This window comes from Schistocerca piceifrons, chromosome 2 (assembly GCF_021461385.2).
Source record: "Schistocerca piceifrons isolate TAMUIC-IGC-003096 chromosome 2, iqSchPice1.1, whole genome shotgun sequence".
NCBI classification, from domain to species: domain Eukaryota; kingdom Metazoa; phylum Arthropoda; class Insecta; order Orthoptera; family Acrididae; genus Schistocerca; species Schistocerca piceifrons.
Genome location: NC_060139.1, coordinates 752124630 through 752138688, shown reverse-complemented (window position 1 = coordinate 752138688; position 14059 = coordinate 752124630). Strand labels below are relative to the sequence as shown.

At 45.9% G+C, this 14059-nt stretch overlaps 1 protein-coding gene and 1 pseudogene across 1 annotated transcript in view; both read left to right on the top strand.

Moving 5' to 3' along the window:
* Nucleotides 1-14059, top strand: part of LOC124775823 (RNA pseudouridylate synthase domain-containing protein 2-like) — a 1015654-nt gene that overhangs the window by 215355 nt on the left and 786240 nt on the right. The window lies entirely within an intron of this gene.
* On the top strand, nt 4774-4890 carry LOC124778203 (annotated as a pseudogene).

The window sequence follows — 14059 nt, the reverse complement described above, 5'->3', positions numbered from 1 at the left end:
TGGCACATATAGTATTTGTCATCAGGCCAGCGGAATGTTTGCAGCACCTCGTATCTCTCCACCCGAGTATTTGATCCACTATGGAAGGCAAAAAGTGTAGGAGAAGACAAAAATGGAAATGTATCTAGTCGAAATCGTTGGGTTGTAATTGCTACTCTGAGATGAAGATGCTGGCACAAGACAGGAAGTGATGTCGGCCCGCACCACTCCACTCTGAAGGCTGCCGACAATAAATCTGATGTGGAGAAGAATAGGTGCTTTCTCGTTCTTGGAATTTTCATTAGACTAAACGGTGATGGTACATTGGGCCAGGGCCTAATATAGGATTCGGCCTCACAAATTCTTTCATGCTGACAGCTGCTACCGTCTAGCACAAGGTACTGTTTGCCCATGAAAGTCCGTATGCTTAATTGGATCATATCAAGATCAAAATAAACAAATAATGGCGACTCTTTTTTCTGAGCGTACCCGGCGTATCTTCACAAAGTGCCAACCACCGTGCGACGCGAATCGTGTATTGAGTGGGAAAAGCAAGGTTGGAGCTGAAGCTCTAGTCTCGTCGATATCCAAATTGTTAAATATGGTGCATTAGCTTCGATGGCGATTCGTAGAGGAACGACTAGGCTTTGGCCTGTTTAAGGAACCAAGGGGTTCATAAATCAGGATACCCTTATTAATACTTCACCGCCGCTTAGCCAGAATACTAGTCCTACCACTCACCTTGTAAGCCACAGCAGTCAATTTTCGGATTATAGTTTTGTAAAATGATCTAGAAACGGAGTCTAAGATACTCAGTTTATTTTCTTAATGATCCGATTAACGGTATCCGAAGTTTCCAGAGGTATATTAATCAAAATTATTAGATCTTACTTAGATCTTATTCTGCACCAGCTCCTTCAAAACAGAGCCCCTGGGAGCGAATATACTGCTTCTAACGGTTCTGTCACTTTGAAATGCATCCTGAAATCTTATCTTGTTGGAATGTTTAATTCCCTTTGCGACTTCGCTTGAATCTCCTCCTCTGTATCAAATTTTTACCCCTTCAACTTCATTTTCAGAAGTCAAGCGGCGCGTCTTGGAGCAGTTGTTTAAGTTCGCTGCAGACTTTCAGGCGATGTTTTTACTCATCCTCTTCAAGCAATCGTGGCACATCCTCGCTGAAAGATGCGACATGTACCCCAACGTGTTGAAGAAGTCTTGGGTGGTCTGTCTACGACCGGAACGGTCGTCGTCACCAAACGATGTTCGCCCGATTTTAAAACGCTTATACCACTCGCAAGTCTGGGCCAGACCTGATGCGTTATAGCCAAAAACCTTTCTTCGACATATAGTACATTTCTGTAGCACTTTTTTCCAAGTTAAACCAAGTCTTTATACATACACGTTGCTGTTTCAGGTCAACCATTGTTAAACCGCATACTCATGAGAATACGACAACGGAAATATGCTTACCAGCAGCTACCTATACCACTCTGTTCGCATTCGTTTCCTACACTGTTTCAGGAAGGATGTACGGGGAGACACATGTCGGTATTCAAGGGTACGGGTAACCATTTGCGTGGAAAACTCATATTTCTTGAACTTTCGGGCAGCACCTTGTAGTGAAAACGACACAGATAATGTTGAAGCTTCGAATCCAAAAAGAAATAATGCAAATATGTTCGGCTTACGTGGGCGCGAAGTGGCATCAAATACCCCTAGTTCTTTCACATAATCTTGTTCCACCAGCAACAAACGACAGTAAGTACCAAAATTAGGGGCAGTTCTTTCACAAAGAACTCAGTAATTAGCTGCTCGGTTAAAGACGCTCTCAGAGTAGTTTTCTGATTAAATTACACTGTTTCAGAATACTGTGACAGAATTAGCCTTCAATTATTATTGGAATTAAAAGTACCCGTCATTGTTGAAATCGGCAGTACTGTCTGATAGTTCGAGGTGACGACATATAGGCAGGAAGGAGCGCGAAGGGAGAATCCTTCCTGAGAACTCAGTGGACTAGTCATTCGAAATACAAATCCATCAGGGACATTTAAACCCTCCTAAATCTTCCCAAATCAACTGTCGGTAATGTGGTTGTCAAACAGAAATGCGAAGGAACAACACCAGGCAGACCTCATGTATTGACGGACAGGAACCGTCAAACATTACGGAGGGTGAATCTAAAAAATTGCGTGAAGTTAGCGGAAGGACTCAGTTGTGAGTTCCAAAGTGGTGCGAGCAGTCACCTAGCACAGTGACTTTGCGTAGGGAGTTAAAATGAACGGAGTATAACGGTCGAGCAGCTCCCCATTGAGCCACACATTTCTGTCGCCAGTGCTAAGCGACGCTTAAAGTGGTATAAAGAGCGACGCCACTGGTTAGTGGATGAGTGATTTTGAATGATCAGCGGCGCTATACCGTTTGGATGTGCCGAAAGCCTGGAATACCTGCACAACGTTATCTGGTGTCATGTCTAGTGCGACAAATGAAATACGGAGGAAGTTGTGTTAAGGTATTCTGGGGGCGTTTTTCGTGGTTAGTCATTGCGTTTTAGAAAGCGCCAAATGCCAAAGGACACGAATGTTTTTTACAGCGTTGTGTACTGCTTACGTTAGACAAACCGGCCTGACAATGCACCCTGTCATAAAACAGCATCTGTAACAGAATTGTTTGTGGAAAATAACGTTCCTGAAATGGATTGGCCTAGCCCGGGTCGTGACCTGAACCCAATGGAACACGTTTGACATGACCTAGAACGTCGACTTCGCTCCAGACCCCATTGTCCAAAATCACTACTTTCTCTGGTTTCGGCTCTTGAGGAAAATTGGACTGTCACTCCTCCACATTGTGATACCTCATTGACACTGCCCCCACCGGAGTTTACCCGTTATAAAAGCGATGGGTGGCCCTGACGCATGTTAATGCCCAATATTCTATGTCCGGATACTAGTGAACAGTCTTATTTCTTTTGCAGTTACTAATTTATTTTGTTTGAGCACTATCAACCCACATTATAATAGAAAATGTTATACTTACAGCATTATATATTCCACTCATCAGTGTGGAGATACAGCAACACGTGATGGCGTTACTAATAAATCTTTCTCACAAACATCCTAGGCACCCTTATGCGGGATTTTTCAGTGTGCCACAATGCATCACACACAAAAATGTGTTACCGTAGTTGTTCAATCGGAAACACACATGAAGTGAAACTTACTGGCAGATTGAAACCGTGTGATGGACGGAGACACGAACGGGGGATCTTCACCTTCTGCGGGCAAGTGGTCAGCTACCTAAATACTACTCACGAGACGCACTCACACCTGTACTTCCAGCAGTACCTCATCTCATACCTTCCAAAATTCACACAAGTCCTGTAAGTTCCGCAGGAATACAACATGCTGCGAGCATAACAATTTTTGTCGTGATGTTGCTTGATTGTGTCCAGTGGAACCAAATTAGATAATTGTTAAATAATGAAGGAAGACGCTACGCAGGAAAATTACTTCCTTCGAAAGTAGAATCGTGACTGCGTCACCCGCGATCCGCCCGTTATTTGTTTCGTTCGTCACTGTTTTGTATTACTGCCTAGACGGCAGATTTTCTTAGAACCACGGGTGGGTCATTTCGTATCCGATTGCTGCAATCGTTATTGTAATCTCATGTCTTGTATGGCTTGTTCTTCTTCTTTTTATATAGATCGTGTTTGCCCAACAATCTCACAACTTACTTTTATAGTCCCTACGTGATGACGTTGCAGTTCTCCAGCGGTGGAGGGGAGTGAGATCAGGTTGAACCATGTGTGAACGTGTGCCCAAGTATCGAACAGCCAGTGCTTTGTTCCACGAAATATGGTGTTGGTAGTGTATTCTGATTGTATAAATAGTGCTTGCGACAAACAAACTTATCGTGGACAAACGTGTAAGAACAGATGAGGACACTATAAATGGCATAAACGAGGTTGTGGCTCACGAATCTGAGGGCGAACCGCAAGTGTCAGCAGCAGACCGTTTTCAGTCGGACTTGTGTATTACGCGAAATAGGAGACGTTTTAAATAACATGACTTAATTAATTCAAAATTGTCACCATGGGATAGTACGACGGATCATAACTTCTTTTTTTGTCATATTACGCGTGGTGAACACCTCGGCCACTTTTCCCGACCGAACTCCATGTCGCCATAGTGATGCACAGAATAAACTTCAGAAAATGATTAAATGGCTCTAAGCACTATGGGACTTAACATCTAAGATCATCAGTCCCCTAGAACTTAGAACTACTTAAACCTAACTAACCTAAGGACATCACACACATCCATGCCCGAGACAGGATTCAAACCTGCGACCGTAGCAGCCGCGTGGTTCCGGACTGAAGCGCCTAGAACCGCTCGACCACAGCGGCCGGCACAGAATAAACTATCAAATTGAATTAGATAACGAGGAACTACATTCGTAGGCCAAAAGACATTGTTCAAACATTGATACTGTAAGAAATGTTTGATCTAGATGCAAGTGGGGTAGCAAGAATAATGTAAATGACGTAGTTTACATCGGACGACTCGAAAACAAGACGTTTTCACTAAAAAATAACGCAACGAAGTTCCTCTGTCAATCTCACGGACAACAGTGACGAGATATGCACATTAGAACTAGTCTGACCACTTCTCGCCAGGCAGCAGCACTGTTCAGGGCAAAAAATATCCAATGGCCACTTTTCTCATGCTGGCTACTTTACCACATCTTCCCGTACTGATCTTACTGTTAACTGACAACCCGCATAGTTAGCATGTTGGCAACGGCCTTGCCGCAGTGGATACACCGGTTCCCGTGAGATCACCGAAGTTAAGCGCTGTCGGACGTGGCCGGCACTTGGATGGGTGACCATCCAGCCGCCATGTGCTGTTGCCATTTTTCGGGGTGCACTCAGCCTCGTGATGCCAACTGAGGAGCTACTCGACCGAATAGTAGCGGCTCCAGTCAAAGAAAACCACCATAACGACCGGGAGAGCGGTGTGCTGACCACATGCCCCTCCTATCCGCTTCCTCACCTGAGGATGACACGGCGGTCGAATGGTCCCGATGAGCCACTTGTGGCCTGAAGACCGAGTGCTATAGTTAGTATGTTCTTTTATTTAACAACAGTAATTGCAATATGGGACACGGTCACAAATGTTTACTAAATGTTTTGAATGCCATTTTCATTTTAATCATAGTATTGTATTACGAGAGCCGTGATTTGATTCAAATATTAGTTTCTACAAACATGTACCACAGTTGAAGATGACCGTCTCTGTATTGCGCACTCTCGAATCCATGTTACTTCCGTTTGATATTTATACCGTAGCAGCTGATCGGCGCTAGCTTCGCACGCTCTTGAGCTGTCAGCCCTGAAAGACAAACAATAAAATATCCCACCCTCACTTCTATTAACCGCGCAGTGGCTGCGTCACGTACCACTCTGCCCCTGACGTAAGCGGCGAACCTTAATTTAGCTGACGCTCGAATTTACCGGCGCCAATTAAAATCGAGCTCATCTTAAAACTATTATTGTCTCTGTAAGTAGTTTTGTTTGTTGCGGAGCAAGAGAAGCTCTTATTTGACGTTTTTGGATTTTTCTGTTAGTTGCTAGAAGAATATTATTATAAAATACGGCTGAGAAACTGGGGCCACACGAACAGGTGAGTCGGACAGCAGTTTGACGACCAGGGCTCCAATGTGTCATTATCTGCACGGAATTGAAACAGTGCTTGCAGAACGCCCCCTCCCAACTTTACCGTGTTTGAGTTTAAAATTTTTTCCCCGGAAGCGTTTGTGGTAAATCCTGGTGAAATGAGCGCTGTTGACAGAGGGTAGGCGGCGCGCGCGCGTGTTCCCCTCACCGGCTTTGTGCGCCAGGTGTGTCGGCCGGCGCCGCCGCCGCCTTATCGGCCGTGCACGGCTGCGTGGCTCGCCTCGCCCCGCCGCTGCCAATACCTATCGCCGCGCCGTATCGCCGGGCGCGCCCTGCCCCCGCCGTATCGACTTGCAGCATTTTGCGGCCGCTAACTCCATCCCCCGCACCGAGATCTGCCTCAGCTACGGCGTTATCGCATCACTGGTGCCTCGCTGCCTTCGTTCTTCCTGCTATACAAGCCACCGACTGCCAGCTGCAACACAGTTCTGACTGCTGCCCAGTCCATCAGTTTGACACGTGTTCGTCTGTAAATTATTGTGTGCCCGAGTGCAATTTAGGTTGCTGTCCGATATTAAATCTTTCTCTCCATCCATTCCCACGTAAAGCTTGGGGGGGGGGGGGGGGGGTCGTGACTGATTGTACACGAGCGTTCAAAGTAATGGGCCTGACTTGGGTAGGAAGAAAATAGGCAGTATAAGGATGAGCCGTCATTGTAAATTATCGGGAAAATTTCCCTGCAGATAAGAATCGTGCTTTTTTCATGATATTGCTATCCGATAAAAAAATGGGATACGATCGAGGACTGTGTTCTGTGCCATCAGGTTGTAAATATGTGCCTACCAAACGGTTGTAGTGCTAATGATTCATTTTTTACGGTCATCGGTGGTGACAGGAGGCCTGTCTGTCCACCCTCTGTTTTTACTCTGCTGGCAGTAACTGTTTTGAGTTAGAGGTTAACAGCGGTTGCAGCATTCATTCTAGAGTACAACCATGCCCCAACGGCGGGTATATTACTCCTGTTCAACAGCTGCAGCCGTTTGAACGGTGTCGCATTGTGGGCCTGCGGGAAAGTAAATGGACGTATCTACGGATTGCTGCAAGCGTAACGCACAGTATGTCTGTTATATGTCGCTGCTTTCGACAGTCGTCTGTGGAATATAGCGGCATCTACAGACCAGGTCCTCGACGTCCGCATGGAACAGACGCACGTCAGGGTCAACGCAATGTGCGATTGGAGACAAAGTCCGGGCGTATGTTGCACCTGCTGTATCATCGAGGACCTCGGCAACCATCTGCTTGCAGCAGGATTGATATCACTTGCTCATCTGGACAGGCAACCACTGACGCCACGACACCGGCAAGTGAGGTCAGCGTGGAGTCATGAAAGAGTTGACAGGAGCGTGCAGTGGCGCTCTGTTGTCTTCAGTGATGAGAATAACTTCTGTCTGTATGCCAGCTATTTAATTAGACTTGTAAAACGTAGTCCTGGTGAGCTGCCTATTCAAGAGTGCTTTCACCCAGGGCCCACAGATGCTATGGGGGGGGGGGGGGGGGCATCAGTTACAACTCGCGGTCCACATTTGGTGTTTCTGCAGGGTACAGAACCAGTGCCCGATACGTTACACAGGCTGTTAGCTCCGCACTGTTGCCATTTTTTGACGAGAAGTGATGTGCTTTTCCAGCAGCACAACGCACGCCCACATACGGCTGCTGCGACGCAGCGTGCTCTTCGTGGTGTACAAGAACTGTCCTGGCCAGCGAGGACACCAGATCTCTCACCATTTGGACACGTATTGAACATCATGAAGCAACAACTTAATCGTCCTCCAGCGCCTGCAAGTGCCAGAGCAGAGTAGCAACAAAAGACACGAGGTGGATGGGACAGTCTTTTACAGGACGCCATTCGGCACCTTTATGATCATTTTCATGCAAAAATACGTGTCTGTGTCCCCGCCAGAGGGGATACACTGTATTAATATGACTGGACATCCTATACTGTGACGTGTCTCCTTCATGTGGTCTGAATTTAACATCATACACTCCTGCAGTAATGTACTACCTGTCATCTCACTTGTCAGTAAAATGGCATTGCCCTTCAGGGCGTTGAAGTTTTCTTTCCGGTAGTTTATATTACTAAACGGCTAACTCGGTTCGTGGTGCTCGGTCCCAGTTCGTGGTTGCCTGCTTCACAACAAATTTTGATTTTCAGTATTTCGTATAATTACTGACCGAAATTAAAAATGCTGTCATAATCTACTCATCAAGTAGTATAATGTTACTTTACAGGTTTAACACAGTAAGTTAAGCATCAAAATTATAAAATGGACATCGAATTATAGTTTATAAATACCTGTCGTATGACGCACAAGAAGCTGTTGTTTGTGACACTTCAAAATAATAAGCTATAAAAATGTAGATGGCTTATCACACTCTCTCCACGAAGACGATAACTTGCGACTGGATTCTTCATTGAACGAAGCGGATTTCTGTTAAAAAAATGGTTCAAATGGCTCTGAGCACTATGGAACTTAACAGCTGTGGTCATCAGTCCCCTAGAACTTAGAACTACTTAAACCTAACTAACCTAAGGACATCACACACATCCATGCCCGAGGCAGGATTCGAACCTGCGACCGTAGCAGTCGCACGGTTCCGGACTGCGCGCCTAGAACCGCAAGACCACCGCGGCCGGCTCTGTTAAAACAAAGCATTAACTTACCATATGAGAAGTGATAGTGACGTCTGAAACGTTAGTACTACCATATCAGACGGTACCGTCAGGTGGAGAATACGTGGCCGAAGGCTGAGAGAGATAGAACAACTTGATGCAGCGGGAAACCAGAGAAGAATAGATTTTACTAAACCGTTTTGCGCCAAGACATGCAAGAGGTTGTATTTGTACCTGTTAAATATTTGTTCCTCAAATTACAAACACCGAGCGAGGTGGCGCAGCGGTTAGCACAATGCACTCGCATTTCGCGAGGACGATGTTTCAGATCTCCGACTGGCCGTTCAGGTTTATGCTATCCGCTATTTCCCTATATCGCGTAAGGCAAATGGTCCCTCGGAAAGGGCATGGCCGATTTCCTTTCCCGTCCCTCCCTAATCCGAGCTTATGCTCTGTCTCTAATGACCTCGTTGTCGACGGCCCGTTAAAACCTAATCTTGTTTTCTTTCAAATTATACGGATACACCAGTGAGCCAAAACATTATGACCTTCATTTTAATAGGGTTTTGCTCCACTATGCAAACACAGTACATAAGTGATTCTGCTTGGTATGGATTCTACAAATCCTTGATAGGATTCCAAAAGTATGTGGTTCCAGATGTCTGCGCACAGATGAAGCAATTCCCGCACATTACGGGATGGTGGTTTACCGGCACGCAGATGGCGCCCTGAATGTTTCTAGTGTGTACATACCAGGCGCATTTGCTGGCCATTGTAGCACGTTTATGACCTTGGAACACGGACAATTATCCTGCTGAAAGATGTCATGGCCAAGGGAGAAACTTCAAGCACGAAGTGATGCAGGTGGTCCGCAATAATGTTCGCGTAGTTCACTGCTGTCATCATGCCTTCGATTACCACCACCGCCAAATTCAGTGCACCCGATAGGATAGCTCTGCCCTCACCGGCCTGCATCTGTGGCTTAGTGCATGTTTCGTGCAGTCATTCGCCTGAATGGCAGCGTGTAAGCTCCCAACCAGCTGCCAGGTATACGAATAAATGCGGTTCATTCGACGGGCGACACGTTTCTATTGATCCATGGTGAAAATTCAGTGATACTGTGCCCACTGCAGTCGTAACTGACGATGTTGTTGGGTCAGCTCAGGAACACATAGGGATTTTGTGATGTGCAGCTCCATGTTCAACAGCGGCCTTTGAGCGGTGTGCTCTGGAACGTGCCGTCACCAGCATTGACTCTGTCGTCAGATCTGCCACAGATCGCTACCTAGCCTGGATTACACATTGGGGAATCCTCCGACCTGTACGTTATGTGATGAGACTTGGTCGACCGATGCCATACGGTCTACTCGTTATTTCAGTATCCTTCAACCACTTTCCATTGGTGCTCACGACAGTAGTACGCCAACAGGCGTAAGCCTCGCCGTTTCAGAGATTCTCTTTTTCAACTGCAGCACGGGTTTTGTCAAAACCGCTTATATCAGTAGATTTCCGTATCTTCGCTATGATGACTGCCCACTCGTCTCTCTTCCGCTTACATTCTTTCTTTACTGCGTCACGTGCCCGCAAAACCACCAGGAGGCCTTCAACCATGCGGTGGACGGTGGTCATAAGGTCCTAGCTCAGCAGTGTATAGACTTGACGTTATACCAGTTTGTGATTGACATATTCAATATAATTCTTAAAATTTAACCAGTTTACCTGCCGCTACAACAGACTGGTGGTGTTTCATTATATTGGGAGTACGTTTCAACAGTAAGGGATATCATAAAGAAAGAAATAAAAGAAAACGACCCACAAGTCATTCCGGCTGTCGTGTGTATTAGTGCGGCTGAAAAGCATCGTTGTCTTTAGAACTCCTTTATATTTGTGATACTGGTCGACTGAGTACTCATCCACTGAGGAAGCCATACTCGTGCAACGACATGGAATACAGGTTAATCGCTGTGATGTATCTCTTACGATTCGTTTTGCTTTCTGGTTATCGATCCAAAATTTGTAATAGAACGAGCGCAAGATTACAAAGAACAATAGACGGTTTAGTCACCCGTTTGCAGTTCTATTGTTTTTATTCTGGCAGAATTTCTACAATTAGACTATGCCTAAAACAGTATCTCTTAGGCTTGTACGAATTTTGCTGGTCCTAAGCGTACTGCAGTTTAAGATGTGGATTCGAAACAAGCGAAAACACAGTAAAGTTTCTATGAAGACAACTTGTGAAGAGTTTTGTAAAAGTGAAATGCGAAGTATGCAAATAGAACAAAGAAAGTGGATTCCTAAAACCCGAAAGATAGGAAGGGTGAAAGTGCAGCCATGTATTTTGGACTGGCAGTTCTGCTAAGGACGAGGGAAGAACCTGTCGACTACAAAACATCTAAAAAGGATTAATAAACGCCAATCGTCAGTGATGGTGGTTTGTGAACAGAAGCTAAACGCATCAAATGTTAGTCTCTCTTACAGTGTAGTACGCTTAAGACTGGAAAACGGTAACGATATTTAGGCCTATGTAACAGCTGCAGAAATAGCCACCTACACAAACATAATATCTCTTATATTTGAAGGATATCAATAATTCCTACTTAGAAAAATGCTTCCTACCTACGGTATAGTGCATTTTTAGATAGGCAAGTCATAATCTAACAAATACCTGACGGACAACACCAAGCACTTCGTCTCAATTAACTGACACATAGGGATTTAGAATTGAAGTCACGCTGGGTTTACGAGTCGGTATCTCTTGCGATGTATTTCACACCCTTTCCGAACCTTGCTCAGATTAGATCGGCAACGACACCTAGATTTGGTCGAAGTCCAACGCATCCGTTGTCTTAACGGTGATCATTAATCTTTTTCGCCGCGCCGTCGCAGACACCGATCTTATCTTAGATCAATTGTTCCTCTGCGCAGAGGGGAACAGGGCTGCCAGGCGCGGCAACAGGTACGTCTAATTCTGTGGCGGTCGTTCGCTACCGAAATATCCCCAACTGCTGAGTAGTATTTATCTTGTCGGAGGCACGCAGCCGAGAGCGTCTCTCGCGGAAGCGACACTTCGTCGCTTTTGTGTACCTGTTTACAGGTCCATGCCGTTTGCGTAGCGCTGTAGTCACGTAAGAGAAGGCCACGTTGACAGGAACGTGAAGCGTACGGATTGTGTTGCCGAAGGTGATACAGCATTTCTTGGAATCAGGGTAATATTCATTCGCGTCGTATCCTTAATATAATCTACGCAGGTTGCTGCTGCGTACAGCGAAGCGCGTGGAAACGAAGATCAACGATAAGCTGATGGTCTGAAAAATTGCAGGGAGCTTGAAGCAGCGCCGATGGGCAAAGGCAGAATCTTGGTTAAAGCACGCGTAATGAGACTTCCAGAATCAAAGTCCAGATCCAGAGAGCGTGGTAATAGTTGTATTTATGGATCGACGTACAGACGCTTCAACAATTAGGTACAGACTCCTGATCCTGTCGCCGGGTCGAATTTGTTTCCTGTAGCGATCCATCTGCCTTTTCTGTCGCGGCCGCTACCTTTAGAACTACACAGAGTATTCCAGGAGGAATGGTCAGTATTCAGGGATGTGTCTGGAACGATCATTAGAAGCAAAAAAATCTAGTAAATATGGGCTTTAAAACGCACAACGTAAGAGCTGTGAGCACTTGTTCATTTTCGCTACATCTCGTCTACCGAAGTGCTCCTGGGACTCGCGTAAACTATCGCCGCCACTCTCTGGGTTGCTTTCTCTGTCGCTGGAGTGACGGGATTTTAGGGCTTTCACAGTTGGCCACTTTGATTGTTAGTAAAATAGAATTCTTCTTTTTTCTGTGCTTTGCAGATTTTCGGGAATGGGGATGGTGGTAGGGTGGGGGAGGGGGGGAATTGTCAGTCACACCCGTGTAGGTTGACACTTATTGGTTAACGCAATTCACTTGCAGGTCTTCTCTGAAGTTCACCCGATTCCTTAGAGCTCAACTAGTAGACAGCCCGTTAGAATCGTGGTGGTGGAAGAAATTATCTGTTGCAGCTACACTTCGTTGCCAACGTAGGATTTCCGAAATGCACACTTATTCAGTGACACACAAGTACTCTACTTCAAGAGATCGTTGTACGACATTCCTAGGCTGTGACACTACTGCTCTGAAGCTAAGTCCAATTGGTGCACTATATAGTGCTGTATCCGACGTAGGCACTTTCGAAGAGGAGTGAATCGTCTTCGGATGGATGAGTTGCGATGACTCGAGCTGTAGCTGCGACTATGACTGGAACTGGTATTGGCTCTCGCTGGAACTCTGGAAAACACTCTGGAAGACATTGTGCTGGAACACTACAAGCACTCTGCAGGTTTAGCTCCGCAGTATTTGGTCCCCGTGATGCGCGAAGTGAAACGTATTTCCGCCCTGGTAACGAGCTCTTTCAGCTGGCCACTGGAATTCGGTGGCGGACTCGCTTCGTCTGGGTGTGTAGACTGTGCTGTTCACCCTTCGTTGTTGGAGGGTAGTCTATCTCGCTAGGATTGTGACTCGCGATCGCAACATTACCATCGCTAGTGTCGAACAGTTAAGCATAAACACGAAACTGAAAAGAGGAAAGATGAGCAGTCACCCAATTTCACAGTAAATATTTACCTACGAACCCTGCTTGTTCGTTCTGTATAGGAAAGGAGTACTCCGTGCTGCGAGTTGCGGTGTAACCGGAAAGTAAACACAAACAAGTGCATGAGACTACTCCTACCCCAGTCTTGTTCGTACATTCCTAGTGAGTAGAGTGTAGCCTTTTGGTGAGGGTGATAAAGTAATGCCACAAAGACCATTTGGAGCCTGTTTGTCGGGGTAGAATATTTTGCCACCTGGAAGCAAGCCAGGCGCAGACCGAAGTCAGTATCGTTTCCAGGCTCTGACGATGGTTTCGAGACAGAGGAAATATTCGTCGTAGGCCAGTACAACGTCGACCAAGAACCACCCCACAGCAGTTCCGATTTCTGGTCGTTACTGGCCGACGAAATCGGAGTACATCTGCAAGACAGTTGGCTGTAGAGCTTGCAGCTGTCTCAGGACTTGCTGTTTCCCGAAAAAGATGGTATCGGAGCGTCAGAATAGCAGGTCTGTTTGCCGGAAGTCCAGCCGTGTGCATCTCGCTTACTCCAGCACAGAGACGGGCCCGTGTATTGTAGAGTCGGCGACATCAAAATTGGACCATGGGTGGATCCCGCTACATTTTGCGAAGTGATTCATGTCGCAAATTTCTCTGGTGAGAACCTGATAACCGACACAACCCCAAAAACATTGTGGAAAGTTACTGGTTTGATGGTTTTGGCGTCATAGTGTGAGGAGGCAACATGCTGAATGGCTGTAAGGAGCTGCACATCTTCGTCGGTGGTCGGAGGAGTAATGCATACCGTCAGAGGTACAGAGATGAGGTACTGCTACTACATGCTCTCCTTTTCAGAGGTGCAGTTGTTCCAGACTTCGTTTTCACGTTTCAAATTTTAGGATGTACTTATTGCTGAAAACTTGAACTGGAAGAAGCATGTTACTGAGCTTCTCAAAAAATTAAGTTCAGGTACCTTTGCTTTTCGTATAATTGCCAATCTTGCAAATAAACAAATCGACTTCCTGACATTTTTGCGTATTTCCACTCAGTGTGTCTTACGGAATAATTTTCCGGGGCAACTCATCCCATAGAAAGAAAGTACGATTGGACAAAAGCGAACAGTAAGAATAGGATG